Source organism: Carassius gibelio, chromosome A3, assembly GCF_023724105.1.
Source record: "Carassius gibelio isolate Cgi1373 ecotype wild population from Czech Republic chromosome A3, carGib1.2-hapl.c, whole genome shotgun sequence".
Taxonomy (NCBI): Eukaryota; Metazoa; Chordata; class Actinopteri; order Cypriniformes; family Cyprinidae; genus Carassius; species Carassius gibelio.
This window is the reverse complement of record NC_068373.1, coordinates 5,286,696-5,304,242: the sequence shown is the minus strand read 5'-3', so window position 1 is coordinate 5,304,242 and position 17,547 is coordinate 5,286,696. Positions and strand designations below refer to the sequence as shown.

General features: G+C 38.0%; 1 protein-coding gene across 2 annotated transcripts in view; it reads right to left on the bottom strand.

Annotated features, from left to right (window-relative positions):
* The window catches only part of LOC127944331 (protein kinase C alpha type-like), a 145,919-nt gene that overhangs the window by 55,252 nt on the left and 73,120 nt on the right, over nt 1-17,547 (bottom strand). The window lies entirely within an intron of this gene.

The following is a 17,547-nucleotide window of genomic DNA, read 5'->3' as shown; positions in this document are numbered from 1 at the left end:
TGTTATAACCTCTTCATCTTGTGGATTACCATTAAAAGAATATGTTTATATGATCTTCATTATCGTCTTCATAATCTGCCTAGCAGCAGCGTGACAAGTACTAATGATGCAAACAGCACTGATAATCAAAATCTTTCATATATGCCTCATTGAAATCAGGAGGAGAATTTCAAGGTGACCGTCAACTGTGAACCAAAAGGAGTTATATAACAGAGGCTGACCGCGACAACATGTCAAACGCTTTTCTGTGGTTTCTGTGCAGAAGCAGGAAGTTAATCATAAATCTGCAGGGTTATTTCACTGGGCCATGCAAATAAGACAACCAATTAATCTGTCCCCGAGTGGACTGAAAATAATGAGAATGTGAATGTAGTTGAGGGGTCTCAAGCTTTCCCATAACTGTACCATTAATCTGACGTTAATAAAGAGCTGTCAGACTCTGGTTTAACTGCACGTCAGAACTGCAAGGGGATGCTGAGTGAAGTCTGACTGTTAGGAAGAGGTTTTATTTCAAGAAATTACATCATGCCACAGCAGTGGAATCTTCCACATAAACATTTGCTGTAGTTGGACAACACAACATAAAATGCTATGGCTAATGGTTTCCCCTCCGGGAATTTTTTTTTTATTGCCATTTCTCTTGGTCACTTTCTGCTTCTTCTTCACCTGTGTTTTAATCTGGAGATTCTGTACTCTTATAGAAGATGTATAATAGCGCCACCTACCATATAACAGTGTAAACATAGAAAGGTAGGGAAAGAGTTAAGTGTTGACCTTTGAAACCTTAAGCTTCACAAATCAGCCATGGTAGGTACACTTCATGGACTAATCACAAACAGAATCAGGGTTGCTTGTGCACAAAAAAACTGAAAAGGTGAGACTGATGAGCTCTATTCTGATTGGCTGGCTTTGAGTCAGGCTGTACGGCTTTATCAGTCCACTGGGAAACAAAGCCATGTTTAAGTTAAGGTTAAGTTCCCAGGCTGCTACTAAGCATTTCTGACAAAGAACTACAAAGTTCACAAGGTTTATGGAGTTGAATATTCGAAATATATTTCACAATTTTCTTTGAGGTATTAATTAGCCTTGGGATAAACTGGATATCCTTGAGTCTAACAGTTTTCGGCTTTGTTTTCAGAGTCTGTGACGGATATTTTTTTTTACCCATTACTATACAGAATGCTAAAGTATTATTCAAATAGCTGCCATGCACTTTGCTGCACATCTATCATTTCTGGTATTTCTGACTTTATATAAGAACTATCTGTCCCTCAACATCAAATAAAAAAAAAAAAATTATCACTGAATGTAAGATTAGACTGATCCTTGCTGATCTGGTTTGTGTCAGAAAGTTTGTTGGCTATATTATTTACTATGTGGTCATTTTACATGCATGCTGTTGCTATCTCAAAATCTGCCCACTTTACATACCACATACTGTATATTTACACTTTACAAAACATCCAACTCAAACCAAATGTAGTAGCCTTCCCACAATATATGATTTCAGACACAGCTAACTTCTTCCTGTCTAAATCCTGGCCAAGATGGCCTGCAAAGTGCAAAATAATTCAAGTCAACAGTCAAAATCCTAGCTATGCAACACTTTGGTAAATATGCATAACTGGAACTAAAGCAGAAATGCAGTGCAATAATTCTCAGTCCAGGCATTGCGGTTTGTGAAGAGCAGTAAATGAGTAGCTGTGTTCAGATTCACCTCGTGTAGTGTGCTATTTCCTCCAGACAGCTTTTGTCACCCTGTCTAAGTACTAATTGAAAAGGCCAGAGTGCAAGCAAAGCAAAACAGATGCAGTCTGTGTGCCGGCCTCCTGGCAAATGGAGGAGCGTGTGATGAAAACAAACAGAGGACAGACCCCAAGAACCCAGTGATTGGCACAGAATGAGTCACTGAAGCACTCTAATTAGTACCTTGGCATATTAAACAGCTTTTTTTTCCCTGTGGCTGGCTGGTCTCAAGCTGCTGCGACAGAATTTTGGCACATAATTAACTACAGATAGCTGCATCCCAGTTTCCATACTTCTACTATGAACTAAACATATTTATTTTGCTGGAGATGAGAGAGGACACAGTCCTGAGCAGATGGTTTATGTACTGCTCCCTATTACTTTACCATTTTCAACATCAATGTCAAACAGTCAATGTAACAGCATTTGGAATGTCAGCTGAAAAGTTGTGGAGACAAACATTTTTTTCCTTTTAGAATAAAGTGCATGAATCTGCTTCGGCCTCACATTCTTTACATTTTTGTGTAATTAAAAAAAGTAGAAAAAGTGCCAAGAAGTAGCTTTGCCCCTGAATTTTGTTAGTTCTAAATACTAACTTTGAGATCATTTATATGCTAGTTAATTATTTTATTTCAAATAATTTTAAATCTACAGTATCCTAGACACAAGAAAATCATGATGTCACATAAAGACAGTTTTCCAACCAATTTCTTTGGTTCTTTTAATTGTGATAATTAAAAGTGATGGGTTTTTGTTCAATGTGAGCCAACATCATCACTATTAAAAGAACCAAAGGCTTAAACTACTTCAGTCTGTGTGCTGTGTGGGCTATTTATTATTATTATTTCTTCCCTGAGAACAATATAGGACTTGATTTCAGCATTGGATTAGACTATTTTTGTTTGCTAATGTTACTGCTGCAATATCATGTGAGGGACCAACTCGATCTCACCTAATAACTATTTTATAGGCAATTTTTGTATATAAGTGAAAAAAAAAGGCATGAAGGTCTAACCCAACACTAAATATAACCGTCACTGCGGCGCTAGTCTCAGTTTGATGCATACTGCACACAAAATTGGAAACACTTCAAGAGTTTCCAAGTTGTCATTGGATTGGTTGATTTTAAACAATTTCCAGGAGACGTGTGTGTCGTGGATTTTCTAAAGTATGTGAAATATTTAAAGTTCACAGCATAGACTCTTTAAAATAAATCCATTTTACACATAGGTCTGTTGTTGTGGGGACATTTCCACACAACAAAACGAAACAGTATTGGTAGCTTTAGCTCTTGGGTGGTCCTTGACCATTCAAACTGGCCAAGGTTCCCAGACCTACTGCCATCAGTCTGAAGGTCTGGCTATGCAAGACTACTGGGGCGTAAGCAGATCGTACAAAAATGTATGAATGAGAGATATGAATATATCAAATTAGCATCAATTTGAAAAAAATGTAAAAGTTAAAAATTACCAAATAATTGTGTTGCAATAAGAGGTACAGTAGACGGAGAGGAGTATCCATATGTACAACTTTATGGGTCAATATGAAATACGTCAACACATCTTGGAAAACTTCGCTCCTCAACTTGCAAGTTCACAGGGACAGTGACATAAGAAATTACTAAATCATTTTAAAAGAATCACTTTAAACTGCATTCAAAACAAAGCAATTGCCAGTTGTTGTTTTTAAAGCATCCACCCAGTCAAGTTAAAAATGGCATTGGAGAGTTCATCATGCGGGAGCAACGGTAAACTTTCGAACTCCATATCTTTGAGGTTATTAGAGGCTTGCACCGCTCTTTAATCTTGGCGGTCTGTTCCTCTCATGTTTATCCTCATTTATCCTGTGTGTTCCATCTCTGCTTATGCCATTTGTGATATAATCAGCTTTACAGCTGTCGAGTGAATCAGTCACGGATGAAAATAAAAGCTCATCTTCTGCTTCAGACTATTTTCTCCTGCGATGAACCGAAGATCGAAGGACAGGTCAGTCAATGTGTGTGTGTGCTTTCGCTGCAGGTGCCTGTGTGTGTGCACGTAGCCAACAGTGCATATGACCTTTTATTTGTGGGAAGCACAGCTCCACATTTCCACACTTGCCATTTTTTCCATGGCTAGTGTCCACAGCTCAGTGTGAAATCCAAAGATACCGTACAAGTAAAAAAGACCTCCATTATCAAACACCTCCGAAGCACCTCTGATGAGGAAAGTCAGAGCAGGTACTACAGCAGAAGGACATTTCAGAGAATATTCAAGACTGTTTCCTATTATTGTGTATTATTGTTATTGTGTATGTGACTTTCCGAATTTCACAGGAATCTGCAGAGATTTCTAGGAGTTTTGTGAGCTCACTTTCTGTGTGGAACACTTTTAAGTAAACTGTGCCTTTTACACACAAAACAACCTCCCCAATCCACCAACTTTAGATCACTTTGGCTGCTATGAGGAGACACAGAGTAGAACATACGGTGTCATTCAATTTTTACTGAAGAACAGACTGTTGGCAATAGGCAGAAATGTTTTTAATAATGTTTGCGCTTCCATAAGGGGAAGATTTACTCTGAAGTGAAGGATTATTCTGTACAGATTGCCAACACTCTTTTACACTAAAGACAAAAAATTATTTGGATTAGACTGAAAACTTTTGATTTCAACTTTCAGAAAAGAACTAAAATAACAATCAATACAAAGCATTTGAATAGTCTATATACAGTCTATCCATGATGTGTGACCAGTCAAAACTAGCCTCATACTGGAAGCCAGCATTAGTTAGAACTGAATGTCATCGCAATTGCTTCAGCATCGCTGTCCAGACTACAGCCTGAATTTATTATTATTTTTTTGTATTATTGATACTCTATAATCTATAAATGGCTGAATGTGAGTATTCACATTGACTTTGTCTTGACTTTGCTACAGGTTTATAGGTTTTGGTTGATTTAATTCTTGTTTTAAGCTTAAATTAGAATCAGAAAACATTTGCCAGTAGGCTAAGAAAAATACAGTAATTACTTCATATTTCATCTGAAAACAAGGTTTATTATTTTGCACTATAATGGTTATGTGATGCTCGTAAATCGCTATTCATACCCAATTAAGAAATACAGAAATAATTAAGTAAATGCAGCTGTGCTATACTGTAAATACTCAAAACACAAGGGTGTTTTACAGAGGAGTGACATAATTCACAATACTGTACAAACTCCTGTCTCTTAAAACATGGCATGGAAAGCTGTTTTGACCAATAAGCATTCACAGCCGGAACATTTTTATGATTTGAAAAAATAAATCATAATTGGTCAGTAAAATTGAACTATTAAATCCAATAGCTTGTTGAAATTGTTTTTATGGAGCTGGTGTATATGAGCATTAATGTGTTGTACCATAGAGAAACACACTTCTACTTTGATTACAGATGTGAAAACACATCCCTCACTCATGAATCAACATCATCTCTTAATTTCATTAATTAGCTGACTCATTAACTGCAAATGAGTGGAAGAGCCTGTTTTTCAGTCGGTATTACATGGTGTACATTTCAAGCACAGATTGATTCATTAATTACAGTTAATAGTAAGCAGCTACTGAATTATATCTTGTAATAATATCCTTAGTTTTATTTGTAAGACAAATTGATCTATGAAACCTTTAGAAATGTGGTTGCAAAATAAATAATGTGTGTTTATTAGACGTGTCTGTTTTATCTGGTTAAAGACGCATTAATTTAATGAGGCTGAAATGTGCTTCTCTAATGGTGAGTGATATTATTTGAGGATGTATTGCTGCCTGTGGCGTGAGGTGACTATGATATGGATTATTCCAGACCCGTGTTGTCTTTCTCTGAATTTCTCTGAATTCACAGTCATTTCTAAAAATGCTGATTGTTTATCTCACAATGATTCTTATGTATACTTGTGAAATAAAAACAGCCATACACTTGTCCACTGTTATTATTATGAGAGTAGGGTTTGTTGCATAAATCACACAGACATGCACAACTTATGGTCATTACAAACTGAATGTGATCGCAGAGTTGCAAATGTACTTTTTATGTTTAAATGTACAGTACATGTACATCACAATGTTGTCCAAACAAAATGAAAGTTAAAAGTTGTGAATATTGGAGAATGTTTTACAAGAAATTACTATTTCAGGCTTTCGGTAAGTTTTTTCACAATGTAAGTGCATCAGGTAACACTGAATATAATAAAACATCTTGATATCAAACGTCTGCATGTGTAATACAGATCAGTTTGTAAGACTTTACTGATGTACATGTAATGGATATAAACACGATTGCTCAGACTGTCATTAAATCCAGATGTATGTGAGGACTGTATGTTTCCAGATAATGCACATCCAAAGATGAAACTCTATCAAACATAGAGACTAATCTACTGTAATGCAGAGAGCAGATGGGATGATAATGTGATGGCTGTTTCCTGTGTGAGATGAGCAAACGTGAAGCCTGGAGCTTCTGAAGATCACTGGTTGATGCTTATGGGCCGTTTCTTAGTCAACGCGAGAAACGCGACACGCTCGCTTTCATAGTCTAAACAGTGGACGCAAGCGTCACGGGCGATCCGTGTATGCAATACACCGCTCACGCAACAGGGGGTGGTAGAGTCGGGCGATATTAGTAGAGACGGGTCGCGTGATATTCAGATCATAATGGCAACTGAAGAGGAGTGTATTCTGTTGCTGATTTTACATCGGCGGCAACAAAGACAACGCAGAGATAGACGGTGGTATGTTCGCCCTTTAAATCAAAAAAGAGATCAGGATGGGGAGTTTGTGTCTCTGGTGCTTCCCATGCGAAGCCTGGACGAGGAGAGACATTTCCAGTATTTTAGGATTCCAAAATTTGATGAATTGTTTTCACAAGTCTCCCGCTTTCTCTCGGACACTCGCATTATTTTTCCTCTTCGCCCGCCATTGTATTCAAACCTTCTTCTTCTGTAAACACAATGTAAACACAATACACTTGAATTAATGTACAATACTTGCAATGTCGCCCCCACCGACAACGCATAGTTTTGCGTGCATCGGCGCGTCGCGTATCAAAAACTAGGAAAACACATTTGGCTACGCACCGACGTATAATGGCGGCCGAAGCGTAACGATTCGTAGCCTCTGGGACGCGTATGCGTACAGATGCGTTGACTATGAAACGGCCCTATATCTCACAGACACAATCCTCTGAGCTGTTATCCCCATGCCACCCTGAGGTTAACATTCACATATAACTTTATTGCTAAACCAACAGACACAAGATGTCACGCAGGAAGTGCAAAGCACAAAAAGATGCCACACTACTGGGAAAAAAAGAGGTCTACTTACATCTAATGGACAAATAATGGAAACATCATATGAGAGGATCAATGTAAATGCAGTGAATGGTGTGTAAGACATGATAACTGAATGTGCAGAACAAACATGGCATGGACAATGGACATGTTACTATGCTGTTGAGCTGAAGACAGCATCACTGCTGCTGTATCAAAACACACTGTGATATTCTCCAGTAATACTTCTGCTTATCATAGCTGTAACAGACACATATCTGTGGATTGAAACCAAGATCTCTGATGTGTGCCTTGAACAGGAAGAGGTTCCATGAAGATCTTTTCATGAAAAAAGACGTTTAGAAATGTTCCTAAGTGCTCAAATAATTTCTGAAGAACATCTTAAGAATACATACACAAGTGTAATACAACAATACTCAAATCTGAGAAATTGCATTTATTTTTACCATTATTATTGTCATATATTGACCTTTTTAACCTCACAATATTTTTTTTTTTACAGAGTAAAAGGTGCGCCATGTGATTTCTGATGCATATTTTGTCTCAAAATATCTGTCGGATACATTGTTGAGTTTCCGAGGAATACATATGCATATTTCTGTAGCAGAACATGTTCAGATAGCTTGAGAGGATCTGACTGGTTTATTAAATATCTCTCCCTGCTGAAAACCTATAACATTTCCATCTCAAAAATGGATAAACCAAAAACCTGATGATTTGATTAGTTCTGAGACAAATGAATCAACCCATACCAAACATACCAAATAAAGTAAAGTTCATTTGACCTAGACAGTCGACGGCTCAATAGCTCGATCTATAATCACACACTGAAAGCACCACTGATTTCATTGACATGCATCATTATCTGAGGAATGGGTGGCAGTTGGGGTCTCTGGAGGTCTTTGTTGGTCTGTTCTGATTAGGCAGTTTGTGTAATTGTTAGGAAAGCTGGAAGGTAAAAGTCGAGTGATATTATCATGGTACTATAATATTACATGATTGTCAGTGTTGGGGAAAGTTATTTTTGAGAAAGACACTAAATGTGTTATGGAAAGTAATGCGTTAGGTTACATTTGCATTGTTTTTTGTCACCTGGGCTGGGTCATGTTTCTTATTTGTTTTTAAATAACAAAACACACAAAAGTTAGTCTTTGGCAACTGTAAAGGCCCTTTCACACCTCTTCAACTCGCTCCCAATTTCTCTCAACACAGGAACAGGAGTGGTGTCAGTGAATAAATGAAAAAAAAATAATAATTTGCATTAAAACTTATTTTTTCCGTCTTAAAGTAACTTACTTTAGAAAACTAATTTAGCATTTTTTTTTTCACTCGGATGATGAACACTGATGGTTATACTGTAACACGATAACAATTAGCTGATAATGTCAAGGTAATGTCAAATATCTGTTTAAATTAAATTAAATTACATTTTCAGGGTACATTTCCATAATTGCACCCCCCCCCCCCCCAAAAAAAAAAGAAAACAGAAAAAAAGAAAAGTAACACTTCACAATAAGGTTCATTAGTTAACATTATTTAAATACTTTAGTTAAAATAACTGAGAATGGACCATACTACTACTGCACTTATTAATCTCATTTAATGTTAATTTCAACATTTACTAATAAATTTTTCAAATCAAAAGTTGCTCTTGTTAACATGAGTTAATGCACTGTGAATTATATGAACTAACAATGAATGACTGTATTTTCATTAACCAAAATAAATGTATTGTTCCTTGTTAGTTAATAAATTAACTAACATTAACAAATGGAACCTTATTGTAAAGTGTTAATCAACTTATTTCACGATCGTGCTTACAACATGTATAATTACCCATAATGCACCATTGTATCTGCCTGTTTGTTTTATGTTTTCAGTTTGTTTTGTTCTGGCTCCAACAATAAATACATTCATGCAATCAGAAATCAAACAGCCTGCTGGGTAAATAATGCTAATGTTAATCTGCATGAGCCATGTCAGGAAGTGTCAATTAGTGGACAGCCGTACCTATAACTGATCAAGTGTTATTGACAAAAGACTCCCTTCACAACACATGCACTCTGCATTTGAATAAAACCAATCATGCTAAATTATTCCTGCTATGTCATTTTCATAAAAAAAAAAAAAAAAAAAAAAAAAACAAGCATATTTAAATGCGCAAATGACAAAAGAGGTGCATCTAATTACAATGCCCCCATCCCGGGATAAAAACACATTATCACGCATTCATTAAATGACTTATCAAATAGATAGATAGACTTATCAAACGCCATCAGGGGATGAATCCAGATGAGCATAATGTCCACTTTCAGGTGTACTTGAAACTGTAGTGCAAAAAAAAATGTGCCTTTGCGGTTACCTCCCATTTTGTATGAGAGGTGTTTCGTTATAAGAGAAAACAATTGATTCCAAACAGAGCCAGAGCCAGACACATGCACACATCCACTCTGAGGACCCAGGTTAACAGTTCTGTGAAGAAACACACAGACGGTTGCTCTGTTCAAGTCTTCTGCTGCAGAGCCATATTCTGTTCTCTGTCTTGTTTTATTCATTTGTGAATCTGTTTGCATTGAATCAATCACCCTGTCCAGTCTGATGAGGACTATGACTCTGTGATACACATCCACAGCTAATAGACCAGAGAAGAACTGCTCTTTAAAGCCCTACGAGTCACATCTTTACACTCTGAAGGATCCAGCACTCAGAAGCACATAATGACACCCCAGCAGACAGTAATAATTAGGAAGTTACACTCGTACTTTCAAGAAACACATGCTGATGCTCTCTCAAAACACTCGCCGCCTCCAGGGAAATCTAATAATCCTACTGAAATCAATATGTAGCAGAAATAGGAACTACAGGAATGTGCAGGAATGCTGTAGACTCGTGGCAAGCCTACGATCTTCCATCTATTCCCCTTACGGCACACCTCTCGCCCTCAAACTCCCTCAAGCGTTCATTACCGGCCAACCTAAAACCGTCCACCAATTAATAACCAAGACAAGCTCAAGAGCGCTTGAACTTCTTGTGTGTTCGTGCAAGAGGAAATTGATGGTGGCCAAGAGCTTAATTGGGCTGTGTTTTCAATCAACTGCCAGAGCTATTTATAAAGCTCAAGATACGCCCCTCTTGCTGTCTCTGGGAAGAGCTTCAGTGTCGTCTTGCTAGGTAGAGAGCACAGCATGCAGCATTTCAGGAAACACGCCGGTGCTCACTACAGAGATGCCATTAAAAAGACAACACAGAACAGTACAACTGATCAGTTAGCAGTTTCAAGACACATCTGACAGTAGACGGGCTAATGTGAATATTTCTAAGCTGGCACAGCTTTAATAACAGTTAATCAGATTTTTAAAGATTACAGAGAAAAAAAATGGTTTCCTTTATGGAGATGAAAACACAGCTATTATTAGATGACTGTAGAGTAGCTGACTACATTCCAAGAACACTGTCCTGGAAAGTGGTCAATACACACACGCACACACACACATATATATGTACAATTTGGATTTCATATTATCTTTTTTACAAATGCCACAGCCAATATAATGACTAATGCTCCACGTGCAGCACAGGTAAGACTATACATGACAGCTTAATAACTGAGAGCAGAGAGACATCTCTATAACTCCTACTCCAGGCTGAATCACAGACTAAGGGAAACCTTTCAGGTCTCAGAGCTCCCAGCCGAACGACTTCACATTTGATGTGATTAACTTCACGTCTAGACTCCCACAAGCTCTCATAGCAGAGGGAAACTCATTGCAGTGTGTACATCGGGAGAGTGGGGCGTCCCAGAGCTACACATATCAATAACCCACCCGTGTCTCATTTCGAAAGAAAGAAAAGAAACCAGAATGTTCTCTCTCATTTCCTTTCACCGGGATGTGTGGTTACACAACATTGCTGTAGAGAGTCATTCTCTTGTGCATTTTTTTTCCGAACAACAATGCACTTCTAAGCATCTGCGGGTTGATTTCCATTAACAGTTTCACAAGGGGAGGAACAGAAACTGCAAAGATGCAAACAAAGACATAAAAACAGTGACAGCGGTTGCATACGATTCCGAGAAGAGTTTGTGTGCAGTTTGCATGGGCGATAAGCGTTCCATTGGTATTCATGAGCATTCATTGTGATCTGGGCATATGTGAGACTGATACCTTTTGGCTTTGTCTCAGTGCTTGCCATGTGTTCGAAGACTTCTGGACTCTTGCAAATGATTGATTTCTAATCAATGGAGCTGTCAACACCACACAATGAATCTCTGATTTACTGTGCACCATGCCAGGTGTCCTTGTTGATTAGAACGACACATTCTTGTTTTGTTGCATCACTTCCTTGCAGTGTTCTTTGGGCGTTACATCTCCTACATTGCATACAATGCAGTGGCATTTAGCAAACACAAAGGAAGATGTTTCCTCATCACTCTCGTGGATCAGCTTTAAAATCACTCATTATGGCTGGCTGTCATAACTAACAGACCTAAACACAAGACGTCCACATCCATGAGACATGTCTATGATTTGCTACGATGCTTAACAATATATAATTAAATAAACACTATAAATATATACATTGTACACAACAGCTAAATGTAATGCCTAAATGGAAAACTGTAATCATAATCACAATTTCTTTTTGCTCTTTTGGCTATTTATGCATGCTCACTCTTCAAATCAGAACTCTTGATGATTTACTTTTTATTACAGCATTCATTTTCGCTCCAGCTGTGTTTTGATGGTCCTAAAGCTTTGAGGCCATCTCTGCTGTCTCTATGGCTGTCAGACGGGCCGATCAGTCCAGGTAAAGGTATCTGGGGCTGTTCTATTTTCGGCCGCAGGTAAAGAGAGTCGACAGACCCAGGAGGCCACAACAGGAAGAGCTCTTATGTATGGAGGAGACTATGAAAAACACTCATCTACTAGCTAAATAGAGCTGCAAGCCACTTCAGACTGCAAGACAATCTCTCTTTATTTTCTCTCTGTGTTTTTTTTTTTCCCGGATGTTTTTAAAGTGATGGAAGAAAACAAGAGCCAAAATATCAATCAATCATTTTTTTATTTTCTTCACTGACAAAGATGAAAATGAAAATACAATCAATCAAAGTGGAGAGCTGGTTTTGTCAAATAATATACTGACAAACTAATATCCTGTTTGGACCTCTGTAATTTTAAAACCCTGGCTATGGCCTTGCATTTAGTTGATAGAAATAATTAAAGATTTTACAGCACAAGATGCATATTTTTTTGCATAATATTAAAATATACCTGCTAAAAAGCATAACCATTCATCCTATCAATAATTTAGAGGTCTTAGAATTTTGTGTATCCTTAAACCCTAAAAGAAAGAGATATGGAAAACTTGTGACAGGCCTGAAACACACACACACACACACACATCACTCTGTATGTGCTGTTATCCAGTGTGCATGTAGCTGAAAAGTCATTCAAATTATAAAGCCTCATTTCTTTGATGAATGCACCAGTGATCATCAGAAGAGCTGATTGGATTTCCACTAAATCAAGACTTCAGTTAGAAGATTCAACATTTCCTTAAATAATCAATGAAACAGCTGCTATTTTTAGAGCAATCTCTCAAGCAGAGTGTTTTATATTTTATGCATCAAAACACCAAACCACAGACCTATGGTTTTCATGAGGGACTGAGAGAGTATTAGGAGAAAGCAGATGGAGCTGGGATCAGCTCAAATTGATATGATAAACATGATATGCTGAGTAATTATTAAAATTATCACATTAGCACATATCATATAATCACACATCAACTTAAATAAGATCATTAACTGTAGAATTTGCAAAAAATGCACTTTGTCTTGAGCTGTTACTTAAAAAATTATGCAAAAGGATGCGATTGCAATTTTCACTTATTAATCATCTCTAAATGTCATTTTTAAGTAGGCCCTGGGGGTGGGTGGGGCGGGGGCTGACTAAAGAGAACAGAAGGGAAAGGACTGATGATAGCTAACTACACAGCTAACTTTGTTTTAAAAGATCCTCAAAGTGATCAGAGGTCATTCATTTATTAAGATGCATGAAATCTGATGTTCATCTCTATGTCACACTTACTGTGAAGCTCTAAAATATGGCCTGATGGATCCATAACAACAACTGGACATTTGTAAGGAAGTGATTAAATTTCTTGTCAAAAGTGAAGTGCTGAACATGAGATGAAATTCAGAGCCATATAACAATTGTGCCGGGCTTTTGAGTGTAAAAAAAAAATACTACTAGGTTGGACTATTGCAGTGCTCTTCTGGCTGGACTCCTGAGACATGTGCAATCAGACCTCTGCAAATTATTCAGAGTAATGCAGCAAGTCTTGTTTTCAATGAGCTCAAGAGAGCCCATGTTAAACTGCTTCTCATCTCTCTGCACTGGCTTCAAGTTCAAGACATTGGTGCTTGCCTTCAGAACTGCCCTTCTAAATCCGCTCTCTTCTATACATCTACATCCCCTCCAGAAGCCTGCAGTCAATAATTGAGCGGCCACTCGTGGTCCCATTGCAGAGAGGCACTACATCACTCTGCAGGATATTTTCTTATACTGCACCCTGTTGGAGGAATGACATATCAATCTCCATCCAAACAGCCAAATCCCTCACAATCTTCAAGAAACAACTGAAAACATATCTGTTCTCCAATAATAACAACGATACTAAAAAAAAAAAAAAAAAAAAAAAAAAAAAAAAAAACCTTTCTCTGTTCTCTTATTATCATCCTGTCCTAGCTTTTTACTATTTTGAAAGATGACTGAAACATTGTATAATGGGCATGCAGTTGCTGCAGATTTGTCGGCTTGCACATCCGTGATGCAAATCTCCCATTCCGCCACATCCCAAAGCTGCTCTATTGGATCGAGATCTGGTGACTGCGTAGGCCCTTTAAGTTAAGGCCGGGACACACCAAGCCAACTTTAGAGAACTAGTGGCGACAAAAGCCGACAACCATTCCACATTCAAAGAGGTGAATATATATCCAAACTTTTGGTCTGTACTATATATATATATATATATATATATATATATATATATATATATATATATATATATATATATATATATATTAGGGGTGTAATGGTACGTGTATTCGTACCGGACCGTTTCGGTACAGGTCTTTCGGTACGGTGCACGTGTGTACCAAATGACGGAATGCAATATTTTGAACATAAGTACATTTTCGTGTTTCCAAACAAACATATTAAGTGGCGGAAGTCTCCGCATTCAGCGCAAATCCCGCCCTGCAGCTGATTCTAAGGCTGTTGAAACATTGGCTGCGTGGCGTGAGCGTGGCGTTTCTGCTGCGTGTCAGTTGAGTGACACCTGCTTCTCGTTTTCTGTGTCTTTACACACCAGAATCGTGCCTGACGTAGTGCTGGCACGCTGCTGCTACTGTAGGTGACATAGAGGGAGAGCCCCGACAGACCAGGATCTTGTCTTCACAACAACAATATCTATACTTCATGTTGAGCATAAATATAAAGCCTACTGATAAAGGACACCGTCAACAGTATTGACGGCAAAATAGACTATGTTTGACAGGTGCAATATGCCAGTGTGTCACCGGCCTAATGTTTTCAAAAGGCATCACGCGAATGTGAACATCAACATTTCATTATATTTTATTATATGATATTGGTTTGAGACTGAGAGTATTTTATTTAGTGGAGAACTTTGCAGCAGTATTTTATTTCTTAATCTTTTTTTATTTTATATAAATTTTATTAAAAAGTATTTAAAAAAAGTGTAGACAAAAAAAGTTTATAGTAATAAACAACCTGCAGTTTAATGTTTGCATTTCTTTCACTTACTGTACCGAAAATGAACCGAACCGTGACTTTAAAACCGAGGTACGTACCGAACCGTGATTTTTGCGTACCGTTACACCCCTAATATATATATATATATATATATATATATATATATATATATATATATATATATATATATATATATATATATATATATATATTAGTGGTGTGCCGTTATCGGCGTTAACGTGCTGCGTTAACGTGAGACTCTTATCGGGCGATAAAAAAAAAAATATTGCCGTTAATCTATTCTCAAAGTTGGGTTGGGAGCTGGGTCTATATTACGCGGGCTATGATTTCTTTCACTTTGATATTTTAGCGCAGATGTATACCTAGCTGAATCTGTAGGGGGAGAGGACGCGTCTTCGAAGCTGTGTGACTGTGAAATTACCACATCAAACATGACGTGCTGACAGGGATGCAGCTGAAGCCGCCAGGTTTGCTTCAGGGATTTTTTTTTTTTTTAAGAAGCTTCCCAATGGAAACCTCGACAAGACACACGCCTGTTTCTCACATAATCCGTCTGCAGTGCGTATGCAGTCCGTGTCCGTTAAGTATGTGGTGCTGAAGCAGCACGGACTCATACTCATTGTGCTTTCACACAGCACGTGTTTGCAGTCTGCTACTCGGCACGTGACCAATCGCTGTACTGCTGCAGACACACCGCTCCTGGAATGCACTGACGGACAGCAACCGCGTGAACGCTGGAATCCGTTAACATGGGTGCGTAAAAAAAATACAAAACGCATACGCACTGCAGACGGATTATGTGTGAAACAGACGTAAGGTTGTTTGCATGTTGTGCAATGTGGAATTAGTTTACAGCTTTCTCAAGCAGTTTGTGATGCAATTTGGAAACAGGAGATGAGCCCCTAGATTAATCTAGATTAATTCCAAGATTACAGTGAGATTAATCTAGATTAAAAAAAATCAATCTATGCCCACCACTGGCCACTTTATTAATTACACCTGTTCAATTGCTTGGTAACACAAATTGTTAATCAGCCAATCACATGGCAGCATCAGAATGGGGAAGAAAGGGGAATAAAGGGACTTTGAACATGGGGTGGTTGTTGGTGCCAGACAGGCTGGTCTGAGTATTTCAAAAACTGCTCATCTACTGGGATTTTCACACAAACCATCTCTAGGATTTACAGAGAATATTCCAAAAAGAGAAAATATCCAGTGAGCGGTAGCTGTGTGGACAAAAAAGCCTTGAAAATGGGCAGACTGGTTAGAGATGATAGAAAGGCAACAGTAACTCAAATAACCACTCTTTACAACCAAGGTATGCATAATACCATCTCTGAACACACATGTCGAACCCTGAAACAAATTGGCTACAGCAACAAAAGACAACATTTGGGTACCACTCCTGTCAGCTAAGAACAGGAAATGGAGGCTACAATTCACACAAAAGATTGGAAAAACGTCGCCTGGTCTAAAGAGTCTTGATTTCTGCTTGAACATTCAGATAATAGGGTCAGAATTTGTTATAAAGAACCATTCTGGGTGACATCTTGGGAAGCCCGTGGCTGGGCGTTGGCTGAAGACATGGAGTTGTGTGGACTGGTTAAAGTTGAACGGGCACTTGAGATCAGACTCGGAGACACGGCATTACAAAACTTAACTCAGAACACGAAACTCTCAAACGGAAAAGAAAATAAACTAAAGCAAAGGGATAGAAGTACAGTTTGACGGGACTAGGTTGTGTTTCTTCTCATCGTGGCTAAGTAGCAGCAGACGTGCAGGCCGAAGCACGCTGGAACCGCACTCAAAGAACAGTGATGACTAAAAGCATGGCTAAAAGCTAAAGCTAAGAGGCAAAGCTAAAATCAAACTAAAAGCTGGCATGACTAATAGCAGAAGCAAAGCTAAAAGCTAAAAGCCAAATTTTATGGTGTCCTGAGTATTTAAACTGGCCTGTTGGCCACACCTCAAATGTTGTCTTGACCAATCAGATATCATATTTTTCTTGGGGTATCATAAACCATATGTTATCTTATCAAGCACGTGGTCCAAAATTTCCCACTCTTGCAGGGTATTATTTTGAACATGATTCCTATAACAAGAATATGATACATTTTAAAAATAACTGATGGTCAGATACATTACAAGCAAGTAGATTCAAACACATACATACTAAACATGAATATGAAGCCTTAAGCTATCCAATAGTTATTAAAATACATACACAATAAGTGATTTTAACATGAGAGTCAAATGTGTGGGTTACATATAAATGAATATGGAGTTAACCGGTGGACTGATTTTCATTTATAATTCATTTTGAGTTCATTTTGGTCCATTTATATCTAGAAAAGACATAAAGATGACATAAAGACTAGAGGTTAAAAGGCCCCCTTAGAAATTCCAGTCTGGTTCTGCCAGGTGGGGTGAGTCAATCCAAGGATATTGTGTCTCATGGGTTTACATGTGATGTCCAGCGTTGCATCTCAATTACTTGCCCCAAATTTGACAATCTCTTCTCCAAAATTGAAATTGTCAATAATTGTTCTAATGGTGTAAATGTCAAAAGCTGTTCTGTGAAAGAGTTGGTTGGTTGGTTAACTTGTTTCTGACTTGTGGCACTAGGACTGATTTATGACCTCCTGTTGCCTTCCTGAGGAATTTGGCTCATGTTTCAACCACAGTCCTGATCAACTC